Source organism: Stenella coeruleoalba (assembly GCF_951394435.1).
Source record: "Stenella coeruleoalba genome assembly, chromosome: 2".
In the NCBI taxonomy this organism is placed as follows: domain Eukaryota; kingdom Metazoa; phylum Chordata; class Mammalia; order Artiodactyla; family Delphinidae; genus Stenella; species Stenella coeruleoalba.
Genome location: NC_137147.1, coordinates 144,061,761 through 144,083,103, shown reverse-complemented (window position 1 = coordinate 144,083,103; position 21,343 = coordinate 144,061,761). Strand labels below are relative to the sequence as shown.

General features: G+C 42.4%; 1 protein-coding gene across 4 annotated transcripts in view; it reads left to right on the top strand.

Moving 5' to 3' along the window:
• LACTB (lactamase beta) overlaps positions 1-17,320 on the top strand; it is a 62,128-nt gene extending 44,808 nt beyond the window's left edge. For 3 of the 4 annotated variants that reach the window (XR_013827113.1, XR_013827114.1, XR_013827115.1), the window contains 2 exons: positions 340-470; positions 17,117-17,320. The gene's annotated coding sequence lies outside the window, so the exon portion shown is untranslated. Of the gene's footprint in view, positions 1-339; positions 471-16,728; positions 16,743-17,116 lie in introns of those variants that run through there. The other variant, XR_013827116.1, reaches the window with a different exon arrangement.
• The last annotated feature ends 4,023 nt before the right edge of the window (positions 17,321-21,343 follow it).

The following is a 21,343-nucleotide window of genomic DNA, read 5'->3' as shown; positions in this document are numbered from 1 at the left end:
CTCAGCAGGACCAGTACAACTTCTGGTTAATCATGTACCCGTGTCTTTAAGTGAACTGTGGGTTGTGATCCTTATGAATAAGACACAAGACTAAAGGAAGGAATGGATCCTAGACAGGACTGATCCTTGTGGCCTGTTCTCAGTAAACACTGTCCCTGAAGAAAACACCACTGCTGTGAGCTGTCAGCCAGCAAACCGAGGCAGGGACAACAGGGAGAAAGGCAGGGGAGATCTTTGGAAAGAACTCTCCCCTCAGCGTGACACTTTCAATCTCAAGGATCTTTCCAGAACAGTCCCAGGAATAAATGGGTACACCTGTTCTTTGTATTTTGATTGCAGAAACCAGTCCATCATCTGCCGCCAGCTGGACCCAGTGGATCTCAGTGCTGCCTGCCATCAGAAATCTGAACCATGCACCGATTGCTTGCTCTGTGCTCCACTTCCACGACCCAACCCTGCTTTCTGTTCAGGTAAGGCAAGCCCAGCTGTGTTTTTCTGCACCCCTGAAGTCTGCAGCGGTCTGTGATCAGGACGTAAAGTCTTATCGATGGCAGTGGAAAGCAGGATGCACTCCAGATTTTGGATAAAATAGCTCCAATGCTCCTTTTCATTTATATATGACTTTACATGACAAAGCCCATCACATTCATCATTAATTAAGCCCGCCGCTTGGTGCCCTCTGAGGCAGGGCTGAAATAGTCTGCTCATTTTACAGCTGACAAAACAGATAGCAAGGCTTAGGGGTTTGCTGAAGTGAAGTGGTGTTCAACCGAGGAAGGCTGCCCCAATTCCCTTTCTAGTTCATCCTTTTTTGGCCTGGAAGAGGCCTTCAAAGTGCCCAGCTCTTAACTCCAAACAGCTTAAGGAAGTCAGCTGGGAAGAGTTGCTTGGCAGGGGAATGGCAGCTGTCACAACCAGAGCACAGTGTGGGGCTTGAATTCTTTGAAAACAGCCAAGTCATATTTCTCTGGCTCTCAGTGGATGTTAAACACACATGCACATAAGGTTTCTCCTGCCAGGCCAGAGAGCAGGCCAGGAAATGTGGGCAGTTGTAGCAATGTCACATTTGACCTGGTGGAAAGCCGCCTACCCACTACCCACACTTCACCCGTCTCTTACCAGATCCTTTATATTAAAATTTTAAATGAACTCAGAATTGAACCTATTCCAAGAGCAGGCCTAGTCCCATATTTGTGGCATGTGGGGAACAGGAAAAATGGTGGCCCACATATCATGTGTCTAAATATAAAAAAATTATAGCTGAAGCTAACAAGTTAGCCTTGACAGGCCAGTTAGCCTTTCCTACCTTGACAGATATATGTTTATAATGACCTATAAAATCAGTTTGATTGATGCAAAACTCCTCAGAGCTCCACACCAGAATGTGGTGGTTCCAGGAAAGCACTTCTGGCCTGATGTCATTTCCCACTCGCAGGCCTGGCCCATATCATAAAGGGCCTTATATACACACGACGATGATCCCACCCCACATACGTCCAAGCTCCTGCCACTTCGGCACCCCCTCACAGCCACCGCTTTGGGCCTGTGGTACCACACCAATGGCACGGTCTCCCTTTGGAAGGGTAGATCAGGAAAAGAGGTTCATACCAGTCCTGGAAGCAGGGACTTTGGCAGGGAATTCTGGACCTAAAAGCAGAGCAAGGATCTGAGTGAATAAATCACTTGGCCTGTGGATTCCTCACCCAGTGAAGAGGAATGACCAGAAGAGAGCAACAGTAGAGCTGTCTAAAGAGTGGGCCCCAGGGAGGGGCCTCTTGCCAAGACCTAAGAGCAAATGCTATCCGGCCAAATAATAAATCAGCCAAAATGTGAGTTAATACTGGAGACGGCACAAATCTGGATACCATAAATAATTTCACTTCAGCTACAAGGCACAGAGGCATGAGCGATTTCAAGTGTTATGTCTGCTGCCTCCCACAAATAACTTACTCTGGGCAGTAGGCGTGGTCTCCAGTAGGTGTAAAGGCCAGAAACCAAATGAATAAGCTCTGTAATTAAATATTTTACTCAAGAGGCTGAGCTCCCATAAAAAAAGCAGATACCAAAGCTCTAGGTGGTGACCCTAGGTTGGGTACCCCTACTATTGCCTCCCCAAAATGGACCAAGTGGGTAGAAGCAGAGATTCCCCGGGCCCCTGGGCGTGTGCTGCATTGGTCTTTGTGGAGAGGTCCTTGGGTCAGCTGAGGTTTCGAGGGGCCGTGGGACAAAACAGACCCCTCTGTCCACATCGCTTCCCTTAGAGTCAGAGCCATGATCCCAGTCCTGGGGCTTGAAATGCAAAGAGGTTAACATTACAAGCTCCCGTATTAACTCATCGATCAACTTTGTTTAAATTAATGATTTACAACATTTAATTTTAAGGGAACCATGTCCACATCTAAAAAGTATTTTTATCATCAAATTCTCAAGGCAAAAGATGTAAATAAGGAAATGTGTAAGATGTATATTTTGATGCTAATTTGTGGCTGTGCTGTATGTCAATGGTAACAGCATTGAATTCTGGATTCTTTTTTTTTTTTTTTATTTACTTTTGGCTGTGTTGGGTTTTCGTTTCTGTGCGCGAGCTTTCTCTAGTTGCGGCGAGCGAGGGCTACTCTTCATCGCGGTGCGCAGGCTTCTCATTGTCGTGGCTTCTCTTGTTGCGGAGCACAGGCTCTAGACGCGCAGGCTCAGTAGTTGTGCCTCACGGGCTTAGTTGCTTCGCGGCATGTGGGATCTTTCCAGACCAGGGTTCGAACCCATGTTCCCTGCATTGGCAGGCAGATTCTTAACCACTGCGCCACCAGGGAAGCCCTGGATTCTTGATTCAAAGGCTTTAGTCCAACCTTTTCTGCCAGCACTATTCCTAATATATGAAGGACATAGTTCCTTAATGATCTTTCGATGGTGGTTATATAAATTAATACATTAATTTGTTTTTCTTTTAAAATGGAGATAAAAATAGAGCCCAAATCAGAATAAAAGAGTCAATTCACACCATCACATAGTGGTCACATCTGTGGAGTGGACAGACAGATCCTCTTCCTGCCCCTACAGCCTTCTCCCCCACAGATCCACTATCTGTTCAGACAGACCCATTCTGTATAGCCAGGGACAATCTGTGTGCCTATACTGACCCCATTTCTGGTTGTCACTTGATAACATGGCCCATCTACTTTTGTGTTGCCACCCACACAAGTATCCAACTTCCTGAAGGCATGCCCTCAGCCTCCCCACCACAGTTCAAGTTTCCACATTATCTGATCCATCCTCCTCACCCATCCAGTTCAGGTGAATTGTATGTCCAAAGAAGGTGATGTGATGCTGTCAATAAGACCTTGCTGGAATGGTACAGTCCTGTCATTGAATGAGAAGAATGACTCTCAGACAATGCTGATGGCTGCTAGTAATACCTGATGTCACTGATATCGAGGAATGTAACCTTTCATTTATCTAGAATAGTTAGGGAACAGGGAGTTCTAATATACTGGATAATCGCTTAACTATAGACTACCAGTTTTGAAAGAAAAATAAACTAATTTGGAAAGAACTATAAATAACACAACAGCACATTCCTGGCAGATCATAATTTTACCTGGCATTGTAATTATTTACGAGTGTGCTCCACCTCCCCTGCAAGGCCATCAGCTTCTCTCCTTTTTTTTGGCCCCGCTGTGTGGCATGCGGGATCTTAGTTCCCCAACCAGGGATCGAACCTGCACCCCCTGCATTGAGTGCAGAGTCTTAACCACTGGACCACCAGGGAAGTCCCACCACCCGCTTCTTTTTTTTTTTTTTCTTAACCATCCTTATTGGAGTATAATTGCTTTACAATGTTGTGTTAGTTTCTGCTGTATAACAAAGTGAATCAGGTACATGCATACATATATCCCCATACCCCCTCCCTCTTGCACTTCCCTCCCACCCTCCCTATCCCACCCCTCTAGGTGATCACAAAGCACCGACTAGCTATCTATTTTACATTTGGTAGTGTATATATATCAATGCTACTCTCTCACTTCGTCCCAGCTTACCCTTCCCCCTCCCAGTGTCCTCAAGTTCATTCTCTACGTCTGTGTCTTTATTCCTGTCCTGCCCATAGGTTCATCAGAACCTTTTTTTTTTAGATTCCATATATATGTGTTAGCATACGGTATTTGTTTTTCTCTTTCTGACTTACTTCACTTTGTATGACAGACTCTAGGTCTGTCCACCTCACTACAAATAACTCAATTTCATTTCTTTTTATGGCTGAGTAATATTCCATTGTATATACGTGCCACATCTTCTTTATCCATTCATCTGTCGACCACCATTGGCTTCTGAAGAGATGGTCTGGATCAGTTTCATCTTTATTACCCTTATAGTACCTGGAGAGTTGCTTTATATATTGTAGGTGCTAAAAAATTTTTTTATTAAATGAAAATATAGTTGACCCTTGAACAATGTGGGGGCTTGGGGTGCCTACCCCACACGGTCAGAAATCTGCATATAACTTTTCACTCCCCCGAAACATACTGCTAAAAGCCTACTGTTGACTGGAAGCCTTACTGATGACATAAACAGTCCATTAATATATATTTTGTATGCTATATGTAATGTATACTCTTCTTATAATGAAGTAAGCTACAGAAGAGAAAATTTTATTAAGAAAATCATAAAGTAGAAAAAAATTTACAGTACTGTACTATACTTATTGATACTGTATGTTTATGTTGTCTGTTTACAAGATGAATCTTCTGTCAGTATCTACATCAATATTGTCTTATATGATACAAAACACTGTAGATGTTATCCAGATAACTAACACTATTACCCAAAAACTGGGTTCACCTCTTGGTGGGTGTTGAGCCAAAAGACACAACCAAGCCAAAGAGCAGGAGAAGGAAGGACTTAAGCAAGTAAGGAGCACACTGGGGATCTTTCCCAAAGAAGTGTCTCCACTTAAGCTAAAGGTACATGCATATTTATGTAGGGGCTTGAGCAGAGGAGAATTCAGCATAGAATTGGGCAAAGGTCGACAGAGTCCAAGCTTTAGTTGATTGAAGTCACAAGGGTCAGAAAAGGTCAACATCATCATCCTTTACGTTCTGGTTGATCTGGTGATTGACTGCTTCAGGCTCATCTTTACCACTGAAATAGAACTGGAAGCCTTTACAGCTGATTTGCTATCTTTGCTATTGTTACTTCTCTTGCCTGGTAACAGTCATTTGTTCCTGCTTCTTTTGTTCCCTTAAGATTATTAATTACTGAGATCTGTTTGAGGACAAGCACTGTGGCCAGGCTTAGATCACAAAATGACTTAGGCCAAAAGTGGCTTCTCTTTGTCAAGAAAGCCATGCCTGGTTCTCTTTCTCTGGGGACCCTCTACCCAATCTGCTTACAAAATCCCCCCTTGAGATATTTCACTCTTCAGTCCTGAGGGGTACTGGACTGAAGGTAAGTCTTCTGTAATTGCTTCCTGCTGAGAATGGATGTTTTAGTCTTCCTAGTTAGAGGAGTGAAAATCTCTTGCTGCTAGAGCTAGGTAGGTTTTGGGGTCCACCAAAGTACTGTCTGAACCTTGCTTGAATAGCATTATTCTAGCAGGTGTAGAAGAGGCACAGTGGGAGAGACAGTTAACAGCAACTTTGCAACATCATTAGCACAGACTTGAGCCAAGAGCCCCCTAAACCAAACCATTTTTCTAATATTTTCCCTAAACTGGGAAGGGGATCATTCAGAGACGAGATTTGGTTTTTCATGTGCATCATAAGTTGAGTTATATTAGAAGACTTATCAGGTATTAAAAACAGCATTTGGTATATATTATAGCATAAGTTCCTCCTTGAGAGGCTGTTAAAATATCAAGGGCCATGCAGTTTTGTAGGACTGCTTTTTCATCATAGAAACTTTTTTTTTTTTTTTTTGTGGTACGCAGGCCTCTCACTGTTGTGGCCTCTCCCACTGCAGAGCACAGGCTCTGGACGTGCAGGCTCAGCGGCCATGGCTCACGGGCCCAGCCGCTTTGCGGCATGTGGGATCTTCCCGGACCGGGGCACGAACCCGCGTCCCCTGCATCAGCAGGCGGACTCTCAACCACTGCGCCACCAGGGAAGCCCCATAGTAACTTCTGAGTTCATTAGACTGACAGCCTGATTACTGTTGTTAAGGCTTGCTGGGTAAATTTTGTTAAAGCCTCTATGTGAGTGATGATGACGTCCTCTGTCCACCATGCAGCTTGCAGGATCTTAGTTCCTTGACCAGGGATTGAACCCCAGGCCCACTGCAGTGAAAGCTGAAAGCACCAAGTCCTAACCACTGGACCACCAGGGAATTCCCCCTCTATGTTTGATTTCTAAAAGCATCCTCTCCTCAATGGCCAAAGCAGATGTACAATGCATGTTCTACAGGCCACAAAACAGGCCATTCTGGTCAGTAAAGTTTAAGTTAAACCATGTATAAGCCAGCATGACTTGCCCATATCTCAATATGAAGATTTTTTTTCATCATTTCCCCTCTTGATTGAAAGTCTTTCAAGAGACAAAAATATTTGTCCCTTGATGCCAGGGTGGTTGATGCCTGCCCTGGGTTCATCATGTCCCTTGGTGCTAAGCCTCCTTTTTGTTAATATATAGATATTCTTCTAGTTATCCACATTGGGGGAAGTTAATCAATATTGTGAACAGGCTCAGAGGTATGTTAATGGGGAAACATTTTGTAGGTTATATATACATTTATCCATTATACCAGATTGTAACACAAACATTGTACATGTGCTTATAGCAGTAGACTTAAAGCAAGCAGTGATACATGTCATGAGTAGTTACACTCTGTGATAACTTCACTAGATAATTTTCTTTTCCTCCTGAACATCAGGGCAAACATATGGCTAACACAATAACATTCAATTTTGATAGGGCCTTGACATGGGGCATCTGATCTTCTTCTAAAGATACATTGTTGTGATAAGCTTCAGAAACAAACTTAGAGTGTCTTTTTAGCAATTCATTTAAAATTTACAATTATGTAATGTAACAATAAGTAGCTATCTGGCAGGTGAGTCTCAGGCAGTAAATACAGACCTCAATTAACAAAACTTGATTTTAGTATCCACTGAAACATAATTTTTCTCTACAATTACCCTCATTTTTAGCAAATATAGCCAAATTAAGACTAATTTGCAAAATAAGTCTGATTAATTGATTACTTAGGCTCTTCTAAGTTGGCTCGGCTGGAGCTTTTCATAAGGAATCTCAATTGAACTTTTGAAAGGTCTCTTAAAGCCAGGAAAGCCATGCCATGGGCCTGTCACAGATTTCACATGAAATATCTATAGATTTGAGTGAATTCCGCCCTTTTCAAGGTCCCCCAAATACCTTGAGGTTCCTGTACCTTTTAGGTGGTGGCCTTCTTTATTTACCTGATAATGCTGCTGGGAACTTAAGAATTTCTAATTTTTGGAGGGATCAGGTAGAAAGAAAAAGACAAATGTTCCTGTTTTACTTCCAAAGGTATAATTTACCAAATTGCTGTTAGTCATAATTAGCTTGAGCGGAAGGGTTTCTTTATATCTGGAAAACACAGATTAAAGCCAGTAACATTTTAGACAAAAACAATAAAAATTATAACCATATTCATTAGTTCACTCAATAGCTAATCCTTTTTGTTAACAGTTTTATGAAGCCATCAGGTTTTCATTAAGATTCTTTAATTTCTTACCCAGTTCAGTGGTATGATCAGAAATTTATCAGAGACCTATACTTATCAAAACATCCTTCCTAAGAATCTTCTTGAAGATGAAGCACTTTTGCAGAACATCAGAGTAGAACAATAACTGTCTGTAAATGACAAGACTTAAAAAGGCGTGATTGGGCTTCCCTGGTGGCGCAGTGGTTGAGAGTCCGCCTGCCGATGCAGGGGACACGGGTTCGTGCCCCGGTCCGGGAAGATCCCACCTGCCGCTGAGCGGCTGGGCCCGTGAGCCATGGCCGCTGAGCCTGCGCGTCTGGAGCCTGTGCTCTGCAACGGGAGAGGCCACAACAGTGAGAGGCCTGCATACCGCAAAAAAAAAAAAAAGGCGTGATTAACACCTGATTACAATGTAATTGACAAAGAATGTTGGTTACTGCTGTGACATACAACATTTTAAGATAATACCTAGAATTACGACAGATAACATTATATACCAGGACATATCCAAATTTTATATAATTTCTAGAGTGTCTATATTAATAATATATTAATAACATTTATCCCTACAGTATAACCTGAGAAAGCTTGTCACTCATTTGACAGTGCTTCCCATGTAATTTAACATACCAAATAATCCTAGTTAATTTAATATCTCTTTCTGAGGTGCTTCAGGGGTCCTCTGAAGCATCATAGTTAGCTGGAGGTCAAAAGAACTTCAGTTAGAATTTGATATTTGGGGGACTTCCCTGGTGGTCCACTGGTTAAGACTTTGCACTTCCACTGCAGGGGGCACAGGTTCAGTCCCTGGTTGGGGAACTAAGATCTCATAAACTGTGTGGCATGGCCAAAATTTTTTTTAAAAAGAATATGATATTTGGGAATTTTGTCAAAAATATCAAAAGGTGGGGTGGAGTCAAGATGGAATACTAGGAGGATGCAGAATTTGCATCTCCTCACAACTAGGGCACCTACCAGGCACCGGTGGGGGACCACAGACACCTAAGGGGACAGGAGGAACCTCCAGCGACCGGGTAGTACATGGGGTGTGAGGGGAGTGAAGGTGGGGGGAGAAGTGGAGGTGGGATGGGACTGGCGCCCCTGAGGGGCGGCTGGGGGAGGGGAAGGGATCCCACGCCCAAAGGGGGAAATTGGGGGACCACTGGGAGGGCAGAGGATCAAAAGGGAACGTGGCCACACTTCCCCTGCCCACTTGGGCCCCCAGGAGCCTGCTGAGAGCTGGGGCCTGATCCTCTGCCCACCGAGGCCCCCTCCTGCTGCGGGTCCTGAGGGAGTGGGAGGGAGGGAAGGGGGAACAAAAGTAAAGGCCGGACCTCCTGGACCGGCATCCCTGAGGGGCAGCTGGGGGAGGGAAGGAATTCCTACAGCCAGCGGGACCTACCCACGGTTAGGGGTCCAGTGACGACGGGGGAGACCCTGGGTGAGATGATGGGTGAGGGGTGCAAAGGACTGGAAGGGAACGTGGCCAGTGCTTTCCCTGTCCACTTAGGCATCACACCATGTGCTCCTGGGCCGAATGCTCTGCCCTCGGAGCCTCCCTCCTGCTGCAGAGTCCAGGCCCCGCCCCTACACCCCCACCCAGGGCCCCATCTCTACACTCGGAGACATATGCGCACTCCAACTGCGCTAAGCGTGAAACCCACCCACACACCCTCACTCAGGACCCTACTGCCAAACTCCGGAACCCCACACTCCAGAGGACCTCCTTTCCACGTGCTGCCTCTCCCCTTCTGCGCAGGTCCTAAGCAGAGGCCCTGCCCCACATTCAAACGTCACCCCGCCACCTGCTTAAGTCCCGCCTCACCCTAAACCCCGCCCCTGCCTAAGTTCCACCCCCCCATCCCCGCCTAAACTCCACCCCCATAGCCAAGGCTTTTTTTTTTCTTTTCTTTTTTCCTTTTTTAGATTGGATTTTGTTTTACCTTGTTGATTCATTGTTGTTGATTCTTTTATATTTTTATTTTTCCTAATCTTTTATTTTTCTGATTTTATTTTATTCTTTATACTTTATTAGTGATCCCTCCTTTTGGTTTGTTCTTCCCCCTCCCCCCTTTTCTGTTTTCTTTTTTCTGTTGTGGTTTTATTTTACCTTGTTGCAGTTGTTTCAATTATAGTTTTATTTTTCCTAATTATTTTTTATCTTTCTAATATTTTGTTTTTTATTCTTTGATATTGTACTGCTCCTTTTTTTCTTTGTTCCTTTTTTTTTAACTGTGCCATGAAGCTTGTGGGATCTTGGTTCCCAAGCCTGAGGTCAGGATTGTCTGACAACCCCTCAGAGTCCAAGCTAACCTGGCCAGACTGTCACCCAAAAACTGGGTTTGCCTCTTGGAGGGTGTCAGGTCAAAAGCCACAACAAAACCAAAGACCAGGAGAAGGAAGGATTTATTACTTGGAGCAAGGAGAACACTGAGGTTCTTTCCCAAAGCAGTATCTTCCTGAACAGCAAAATTAGGGAATTTTTAAGCTAAGCATACATGCATATTCATGAATGGGCTTAGGTGGTAGGTAGAGTCCAAGCTTTAGATGATTGAAGTCATGAGGGTCAGAAAAAGTCAACCCTATCATCCTTTAGATTCCAGTTGATCTGGTGGTTGAGCACCTGAGGGGGCATTTAAATTTTGCAAAATAGCTCAAGATGGTGCTTCAGGCTAACCTTTACCATTGAAATAGAACTGGGAGTCTTTACAATTTGTTATCTTTGCTATTGTTACTTCTTTTGCCTGTTTGTCCTTTTGTTCTCTTAAGATCATTATTACTGAGACCTGTTCAAGGACAAGTACTGTTGCCAGGCTCAGATAACAAAATGGCTTAGGCCAAAAATGGCTTCTCTTATGTCAAGAAAGCCATGCCTGGTTCTCTTTCAACAGGGATCCCCTACCCTATCTGCTTACTGGACAAGATTAACTGCACAGTTCTTGAGTCATTCCTCCTCCCCTGTTGAGATGGGGACAGAAGCTGATTTGTTGGGTGAATGCCACTCACTTCTTCAAAGGGACACTCCAGATCAAGATGTCTGGAGTAGCCTCTGAGTCTGATAAGTGAGCTGAGGTGCATGGACCTGACAACTCAGGCACCAAGAGGGATTCTCCTATGCCCTTGCCTGCAGGACCCCAGCAACATAGAGCTGGGAGAACCCAAAGGGGCTAGGCGAGATGTCCCTGCGTGGTTGCCAAAATTTTTACCAAAAAACTGTATTGACCTCTTGGTGGGGGTCAAGCCAACAGATACAGCCAAGCCAAAGATCAGGAGAAGGAAGGATTTGTTACTTGCAGCAAGTAAGGAGAACACTGGGGATCTTTCCCAAAGCAGTGTCTCCCTGAACAGCAAAATTGGCAAAGTTTTTGTTGTTGTTGTTTTTTGTTTGTTTTAATATTTATTTATTTTGGCTGTATCGGGTCTTAGTTGCAGCATGCGGGATCTTTGCTGTGGCATGCAGGATCTTTCGTTGCAGCATGCAGGCTCCTCATTGAGGCACGTGGGCTTCTCTCTAGTTGTGGTGTGCGGGCTCTAGAGCATGCAGGCTTAGTTGCCCTGCAGCATACGGGAATCTTAGTTCCCTGACCAAGGATCAAACCTGCATCCCCTGCATTGGAAGGCAGATTCTTAACCACTGGACCACCAGGAAAGTCCCAAAATTGGTGACGTTTTAAGCTGAGGGTACATGCATATTCATTCATGAAGGGGCTTGAGCAGAGAATTCAGCATACAGTTGGGGATTGACAGAGTCCAAGCTTTAGTTGATTGAAGTCACCAGGGTCAGAAAAGGTCAACAGCATCATCCCTTAGGTTTCAGTTGATCTGGTGGTTGAGTGCTCCAGGGAGGTTTAAATTCTACAAAACAGCCCAAGAAAGTGCTTCAGGCTAATCTTTACCATTGAAGCAGAACTGGGAGTCTTTACAACTGATATATTACCTTTGCTATTGTTACTTCTCTTGCCTGATAACAGTCATTTGCTCCTGCATTCTTTTGTTCCCTTAAGATCATTAATTACTGAGACCAGTTCAAGGACAAGCATTGTGTCCAGACTTAGATCACAAAGTGGCTTAGGCCAAAAATGGCTTCTCTTATGTCAAGAGGAGCCATACTTGGCTGTCTTTCTCCGGGGACCCCTTACCCTATCTGCTTACAACACTAGACATCAAAAATGAAAATATAATGTGAAAAAAATCCATATTTATTTACAGATAAAATGATTCATGCATTGATAACAAAGAAGGAGCAATATGATTGCTTTATGGTAGCCTAGTGTAATTGATACTATTGCTTCACTGTAACTTAGCATATACCCACATGAATGGTTATACCATTTTTATGGCATACAGTATTACAGTCATATTCATACTACAGTATTAGAAACATTGTTATTTTTTTTTAAAAACCACATACCTGTGATGATAGGCAGATATGCAGTTTCTCCAGTTACGAGAGAGACAGAGAGACAGAGAGAGAGGGAGGGAGAGAGAGGCATAGTATATGGTCATGTAATTCTTTGAAAGCAAATTTATGAAACAGTAAGAAAACTAAAATTAATTTCGTATTAAATATCACTCACTTCATGCTTACGTATGGATAGGCTATCTACTTCAAGTCTTGCACAGGATGTTCTATATGTATATTTTTGGATATTTATTGAAAAAAAATCTGCATGTTAAGTGGACCCATGCAGTTCAAGCCCATGTTGTTCAAGGGTCAACTGTACAGAACACATACTATAATTTACCAACATGACTTAATCCTTCTTTGATAACTCAGAAGGCCCTCCAGGATCACACATTTCTTCAAGCTTATTATTATGTGTTTTATCTCTGGGGATATTTAATATAGGCCAAGTGACGAAAGCAGAATTCTGTAATGACTGGAAGACAGAACTTGATGTCCACTGACTCATTCCAATTCTAAGTCTATGTGCGTGTGTCTTAAAGTCAAATATAGAAGTGATCCCATTTATTACTACCTAAAAGAAACACCACATCACAGTGCAATTGTTTATGAAAATAGGTTACAAATAAGGAGTGTTAACCAGCTTCTGATTATAAACCTTAACCAGGGCAAGGAATGTATCTTAGAGATTTTTGAAAAGGTAGGCTATCATTAATTAGTACCATTAATATGTTATTACCAGCGGCCTCCCCCGCCCCCGTCGGCCGGGGTGCTCTAGATGCTGCACGGAGACCCCCTGCGCCCCTGCGAACATGGCGCTGGAGCGTGCGGGCCGCGGTCTGCAGCCTGCGTGCGCGCCATCTCTGCGCCCAACGCGCCTTGCTCCCCGCTGCCTTGGGTACTGCGGGCGGGCGCCCTCGGGGCAATGCGCCCCGGCCATAAATTCACAAACATGAATAGGTAACAACAGAAAACAGTGTTGGAATAGTGCGAATCAGCAATTTTGCATAGGAAGCTTTGGGAGATGTTGTTTACTGTAGTCTGCCTGAAGTTGGGACAAAATTGAACAAATGAGGAATTTGGTACTTTGGAAATTGTGAAAGCTGCTAGTGAACTCTATTCTCTTATCAAGAGAAGTAAGTAAAATTAATGAAACTCTAGCAGAAAATCCAGGACTTGTCAACAGATCTTGTTATGAAGATGGTTGGCTGATCAAGATGACACTCAGAAAGCAGAAACTAACACACCATTGTAAAGCAATTATACTCCAATAAAGATGTAAAAAAAAAAAAAAAAAGATGAATGACACACAGTAACCCTTCAGAACTAGATGAACTAATGAGTGAAGAAGCATATGAGAAATATATAAAATCTATTGAGGAGTGAAAATGGAACCTCTAAATATACTAGTGTGAAACAAACAAAAATATGTTATTACCATTATTTTATTAAAGCCTAATCATCAGATTATAATCTACTAATTAATGCAAACGTATTTATCATTATGTGCCTGATATATGCCAAACCCTGTGTTAGTCATTAGGGATACAATGTAAATATAATTCATGCCCTCCAGAAATTTAAGTAATTCACCTTTAAAACCATTTTATTGTGCAGATCATTTTACAGAACTTTAGATGTCACTGTAAGAAATTAGCCCTGGGAGTGATGGGACTGTCTAACACATCCTGTAACTCACTCAAAATATAGAATAATAGAAAACAAAGAACGCGAATGTTAGCTTAATTACTTAACATTCGCCTTTTTTTTTCTGAAAAACACAGCATCCAGAATGTTCCTTTAAGGATCTAGTCTTTTGCACTTTCAGAATTCTGGGTGAATTTGCTTCTGCACATAAAATGATTTTCATTTCAGTTAGTACAATACCTGTCAGTCCCCCAGGACTTGAGGGTAAAGCCCCAGGCAGGAAGGGAACAGCCATCACATTGCCCCCAGCCCTTGGCTGGCCTTTCTTTGGGTGTGATGGTGACAGAGGCAGCATGAGGGAGCCCTGCCCTGGGAGTCGGGAGAAACCAGGAGGCAGAGACAGGTGCTCTCAGTCCAGTGTGTCAGGCACTCTGCTAACGGATGCCGCCTTGCTTCTGGACAGCTTCTCGTAAACATGCTGATTCTCATCGTGACAGGAGGACTTTACAGCTTAGATCTTCATGTCTAAAACGAAGGGTTGAGGTTACATCAGAGTTTCCCAAATTAAATTCCGCAAAACACAGGTCCCATAAGACGTTTCTTCAAAAAGCAGCCTGGGGCAGCAGTGTTGGAAAAGCTGCCCACCACACCCAGTGGTGGAGAGTCACAAGGCACAGCAGCATATGAAGGGTTCGGAGAAGCTGTACCTTCAAAACACTTTGATAGCAGCATTTCTCAAACGAGTTTGACCATGAAACCCTCTCCTCTAGTTTCACCTACTAACATCTGCTGATTCACTTAGTATCCTGAGGTACAAACTTTGGAAACATTAGAATGAACGATCTCTTAAACGCATTGATTTTATAGCATCTTAAAGCAGAAAATAGTCTTAGAAATCAGAGGGCCATGAGGTTAAGATCTCATAGCTAGTCAATGGCCAAACTAGGTCCCTTTCAGTTGCCAATTTTTCACATTCTATGTGCTAACAATCGCAGTGAATGAAATTTTACTGTGAGGAAGTTTAGAAAAAGCATCAGTAATTGAAATCTACAGATAACCTTAAAGCTCCAGGGTTTCCACTTTTGGTAAAACTCTGTTGTTTGAAGTTACTCCTGATGAAGCAAAACTAATGGTGTGTGTCCATAGGCTGGTGGAGATGCTACTGAGCAGAGAATTATCCACAATTCAAGAAGCTAATGAGAATGGGGGAAAGAGAAACAAATGGCACTGAGTCCAAAGCCAAGGTAATTAGCTCCTGGGTGACTAAGAGTAAATTATCTTTTTTTTGATACTGAGATCAAGGAGATCCTTGGCTTTTTTTTTTTAAGTACTGAGTCATATATTCCTTTGGTGTCAGAACTAAGAAAAGAGAACCAATGCTTGCTACACTGACCTCAATGTCCTGTGCTCTGGTAGTGTCTCCTTAATGCCAACTCAGAAAAGCCTCACACATCACTTCACAATGGTCTTTGCCTCTACTTAAAAGGACAAATTTTAGGCTTCAATTTCTTTTCATGCCATTTGCTTGAAAAGAATTCTTTAAGTTGGTGGCTAAGTAAACAACAGTATTCTCCTAGCAGTGAATTGGCTGTCCCACAATCCCAACTGTAGTATAGCCTAACCCCAAAGTAATTAAAGAATCAAGTGATTTGCATTCTTTGTCTATAAAACTACTCTCGAGTAGCAGATGGCAAACACAAATGATTTGCTCTAGAGACATATGGAAACCTCTCTGTTTCGTAAAAGCCTCAATGAATATTAAACGCCGAGTGATGTCACTCACTGCAGAAATAAAATGTTGTGATAATCCCCAAAACAGGCCTAATTAGGCCATACAGCTACTTGAGTTTCAGAAAGTAATAGGAGGGAAATTACTATGTGATTGGGATTTCATTAACAGTTCTTCTTAATCTGAATATTCATCCTGGCCCCAAAGAATTACCTATTCAGCCTTATTTCTTCAGCATTCTATTAGATTGTACCATAATTTATAATTGTAAATCTTAAAAATGAGTAATCAAAGAGATCTGCTTGATTTCATGTTAACTCTTCAGTTCTGCCTGAACAGCAAGAGCAAAAATTTCAAGAGAGATAGGGTGTTTTATCACAGGTTTGGGAGCATTCACCGTGCTCCCTGATAAACTCCGTTTTATAAGCCCTTGCTGCTGTTAAATTGGTGGTGGGAGTGAAATCTGTGTTTAAGGTTATTCAGGAAATGATTATCCATATTAAGCAGGAATTGGAGGCAGGAATCTGATTGAATATGGCTCAAAATACAAAGGAGAATTTCATTTTTCTCTTCATCCTGTAGATTGGCAATCCAATAAGTTGTTGGCAACCCAGTAACTTGTTCTCGTCACAGAAAGGACTGAAACTTTGCACTCCTTGGAAAGAGAGAAGTACTGATAACTGAGTCATAGGGTGAACTGAATGCTTTTTAGAATAAGGAACTAGGTGTCTTGGGCTCCTTTCCAGCCCCACACTCTGCCTGGCCTCCAAGGCCTCCTAGGCCTGTTGATGAATCTCCTCAATTCACTAGGGTGTTTAGTTGGCCTTGGAGACCGAAGTCTGTAAGACCAGAACCCCTAAGGCAGATCTCAGGATATCTGTTAGGAGCTTGGGTTCAAGAGCCAAAGGATTTTATAGACAGAAATGGATTCTCTAGTCCAGCCTCTTTCATTTTACAAATGAGGAAACTGAGGCACAGAAGGGTTGTTGTCCTTCTTTTAGGTCACAGAGCTAATTAGGGGCAGAGCTAGGAACGGAACCCAGGTCACCTGATGCTTTGTCCAATCTTCCTTCCATTAAAAAATCCCTGGACAGGCTTGTCAGGGCCTGATAGAGAATTTAGAAAGTTCAAGGCTATCAAAGTGTTTAACCTTACCTGGTTGCTGAAGTGGGGTAGAAAAGGGACCAGGTGTCTAAGTGCCTGTGTTAATTCTAGCTTTGGACCACCCATCGCCTCCTCAAGGAAACAGTATTTCTCTCTTGCCTCTTCTTTCCAGTTCAACATCAATCCATCTGTTTAAGAGAAAGACAAGTCAGAATTTTCCTGGATTCAGCCCCATGACCTTTCCAGAAATTTCAACATAACTGAATACGATATGAATATCTATATGCATTTGACACTGAAACAGGTTGTAGTTTTCATTGGTTGCTTCTACAGCATTGTTGCCTCCTGTCTTCTCTATTTCTAACAGGATCCTGTGATTTAGGGTGAGTTTGACCCCGTATTCAGCTCGAATGACTTAAGCCAGTTGGCTTACGCCATTCTCTTGGACCCTAGGATTGGTTCACGGAAGGGCAGTCAGGGCCCATGGAACTGAATTCTAGGGTATTTATTTGAACTCCTGAGAAAGAGGATTCTTTACATTCTGCTCTCTTTGAATCTAGGTGTCCCAGGAGTTTCAGCAAGACATTTTGCAAGCACATGAGGCTGGTCTGTTGAAATCAGTGTTGCTTTGAGGAAGCATTGCTAAGAAACCAAGAGAGAGAAACCAGGTCCTGGGCATGTCATTTGAGCTGCTGGATCACTCACCTGTCGCTAGTTCTAGATCTGATTATTTTAGTATATGATTAAGTAAATATTTTTATTATTTGGCATTTAGTATTCTATTATTTACTGCCACACGTATCTCAATACCTCTTATGATGCTGATTGTGAGTTTCATAACATCTTGACTTTGCCATTGGATCAAAGTCCATTTTAAAGTTGGTTCCAAAAGGCTTTCTTTAATCACTCATTCTAACAAGAAACTCTACCCAAAGCACATAGTACTTACTGTGTATGTGCCTTATTTGACACAAAATCCTACGTAGCGATGCCCAGGCTAATGAAAGGAATGAATTTCACTAACATATTTTATTGTCAAAAACTTTATTATTAGAGAAAGAAATAATACAAGTGTATTAGAATAGATTCCTTCCAATCCACCCTATAGTAGAGTAAATTTCATGTAGCCATTTTTTGGTATTATCATGTCATTTTTATTTAATTTTTACATTCAGTGGAGATATGCAAAATATTTAACAATCAGTTTGGCATAAGCACTTGACCAATCAGATTGGATGTCTGACCAATCCGAATTAAAAGCCAACCAATCAGAACAGACACCTGACCCATCAGAATAGATGAAGTGTGTGTCTGCCACGTATCTGCCTCCCATTTATCATTGAACTTTTCACTTGTGGGATCTCCCCTCAATTACCTGGGAAGCAAACTGAGGGCAGGGACCACATGACAGATACCTTTGCATCCTCCAGGTAGGCCTTGCTGAGCTGGTTTCACAGTGTGAGCTTGTTTGAGTAGACATTATTCAACCAGTGATTGCTCAGGAAACATCAGTGGGTGGAAAGAGTACAGTGTGTCCCTCTCTGATGAAGATAATTGTAGAATTATCCCACTGGATTATCACTAAACAAATAGCATGGTTTGGGATGACAGACAGTTGATAAGAGAAATTGGTATTTTTGAGGAGTTATCATTCAATATGGTCTTGACAAGCTAGAGAAATAATATATAATCACACTGATTTTTTAAACACAACAATAAATAGTATACTTACAAAATGAATAACATATAAATAGAAGGTAAAGTACAACCAGAAAGGTATTGGTGAGGCTAAAAATACCTAGGTCTTATAGCAAATAATAAACTGAAGGTGTCCCAGATGTTTTATAAATACCTAGACTGGGGACTTCCCTTGTGGTCCAGTGGTTAAGACTCCGTGCTTCCATTGCAGGGGGCACAGGTTCTTTCCCTAGTCAGGGAACTAAGATCCCGCATGCCATGCGGTGTGGAAAAAAAACAACAACAACCTAGACTTCTGGCATGATAGTCAGATGTTCATTCATTCGTTCAACAACTGAGTACCTACTATGTGTAAGGCATCATTCTAGGCATGCTGGCGACACAGAAATCAGCAATGTCCCTTTCCTCAAAAGGCTCAAGTTTTAAGGGAGAAGACAAAGAAGTACACAAACTTTAGATAACAGAGAGAGAACTTATTCGATGACTGAGTCATCAGTCATTGAAAATAATCACCATGAAGGACATCTCTGTAGCCTACCAGGACAGCTGTGCTCAACAGATGGCAGAGGACCAGAACCCAAGGGTGGTTGGACAGAAGCATCAGCACTGATGGGTACAGACTGACAACCAGAGGTTGCTTTGTCCCTAATTTTTCAGGACCATGTAAGCACCTGGATTCTTGTAGGATACAGTTAAGGGGAGGACAAGTCTCAATAATGTTTGGTACCAGTTTTGCCAGCCCTTGAGGAGTAGGGGTCTCAGCCAAGTTTAATTTCACTTAAGCAATTAAGAAAGGTGACATTTCTCACATTCAAGTGTCATGGAACAATTTAAACCAGTTAAGGAATGCTTGAATTAATTTGAAAATTTGCCTAGAGAACACACAGACCCTCAAGAATGTGTTTGTAGATTCTTGGGGGTTAAAGACCCCCAGGATGAATAAACTACTGTAAGAAGTGAATAATGGCTCTTGCAATTGTGCAACATGGCAGTCCTGCTTGCTACCATGAGAAAAGCCAGACTGAGGACAAAGTAACCATATAGAGGAGGGCAGCAACAAGATAATACAGGAAAATGAACTACATTCTGATCAACCAGCCTGAAGCTCACGAAGACCTCACATCAGCGAGAACTCCTTTCATCATCATCACCCCACCTTCCTAGAAAATTCACGGGTAAGAACTCAGTTTGACCTAGCCTGGCCATATGCCCACCTCTGTGGCTGAAGGAATAAAGTACCATGATTCACAGCCCCCAGAGGGGGAGGAGTGGCTGCCCCAAAGCAGGAGGAACAGAGTACTGGCCTGACAAAAACCACAGAGGGTAAACTCCTTGGACAGCTAGATTCCTGTTAAGTCAAGCTGCCATGTACATGTTAAACTTATCAAAGGCTTCAATAAACATTTACAGAATTAAATTGAAAGTGCTGGTCTGCTTAGTATCTGCAGTGACATAGCATTTTAAGGGTGGGTTTGGGCAACTGGCAAAAAAGTATTGATGCGGTTTTCTCAGAACATAGTAACGTGCCACTGGTAGAAAGAAAAGAAAGTGGCAGCCAGCAATCTGTGATCTGTGGGACCCTTAGGTCTACAAATACACTTATTGTCCAGTCTTTCGAGCAAAGTGCCTTGATTCAATAATAGTTACTACCACCCAAATCTGATCTCTAAGTAACATGTTGTTATACAAAATATGAAAATTCATAATTCACAAAAGGAAAAAAATTGGATTCTTCTTGAAGTAGTGTCAGTATATCAAAATGCTTGAATGGTTCAACAGTGGTATAAAGACTGATCAGCTAGAAAGTCCCAAATGTTATACACACTTGCTAATAGAGAAAAGCCAGGGAAGTGAAAACAAGACAAAAAAATTTTTAATTCCCATCAGTTAACAAAATTCCCCTAAGGAAACTTAGGGACTTTAAGATTCCTAACCCTAGCTTCTCTTATGAACTTAAGTTCTTTGCCACATCAGCGTGTTCTTATGCATACAGAGAGAGAATGCCAGTAGTTGCATGCAGGTAGTGGAACTAAAAGTTACTTTAATCAGTACACGTTTTACAGAAGAAAGAGGATTCCAGTGGTCTTTGAAGATTTTTTTCACTTCTTTTCCAAATGAAGAGGAAGGTGCTGTCTACGTTTGTTCAGCCCTGGCTGAGGCCAAGTTCACAGACTTGCCCAAGAACTGTCTGGGACAAGGAGGCTCAGCCTGTGCCAGAGGACAGAATCCCTCCTCATTAGGGGATAGAAACTGTGACTCTGACCTTCTTAGAGATCTGTTCCCATCAAGTGGACTCTAGAAATTAGACATTAGATTAGCAGCAACCCTCTGGGTACTGTAAGAAGTGTGAGTTAATGACACATTTTATCTTTTTTTTTTTTTCACAATAGAAGGTGAAAGCAGCTCCTAGGCCCAACTGAATTTTCTCGTCTTTCTTGTCTCGCAACAAGACGAAGAATGGAATATCACTGGCATTGAACATAAAGTCACAAGGCACACAAGATATGTTTTAGAAAAACCTGCTATCTTGTTCAACTAACTGTCCAAGTTTTCTCCTTAGTCTACTAATGGTTGAGTCCACTGGTTCCCTTAATAACCTTCTCTAACCTTCCAAAAGGTGTTTCCTTAGACCTAAGAACCATAGACTGTGGTTCTCATATGCTTTGGCCTCAGGAACCCTTAATCCTCTTAAAAATTATTGAGGACTCTAAAAAGCTTTTGTTGGTATTTGACATGTTAGAAATTACAAGGGAGAAGAGATGAGAGACAGAGAGCCCTGAATGGATAGAGCTTCTGGTCCCAGACCTCCTTAGCTATTCGCTTGCCCTTCTGCTTTACCTGAGCCATTAAATCCCCCTTTCATGAGAGCGTGATATGGTTGGGTTTCTGCCCCTAGCGACTGAAAGAGGCCTGAATCATACATCCACAAAACAAAGAATAATCTAAGGCAAGAAATAAAGGATTAAATTGAGTATAACAGAATGCTGCTTTTCCCCCATTTGTTATCCATAAAAGTGAGAGCCTACAGAGGGTTGAAGAAGGTAAGCATCACCACTAACATTTTTCTACATTGCCTTAAGGGTTTCAGA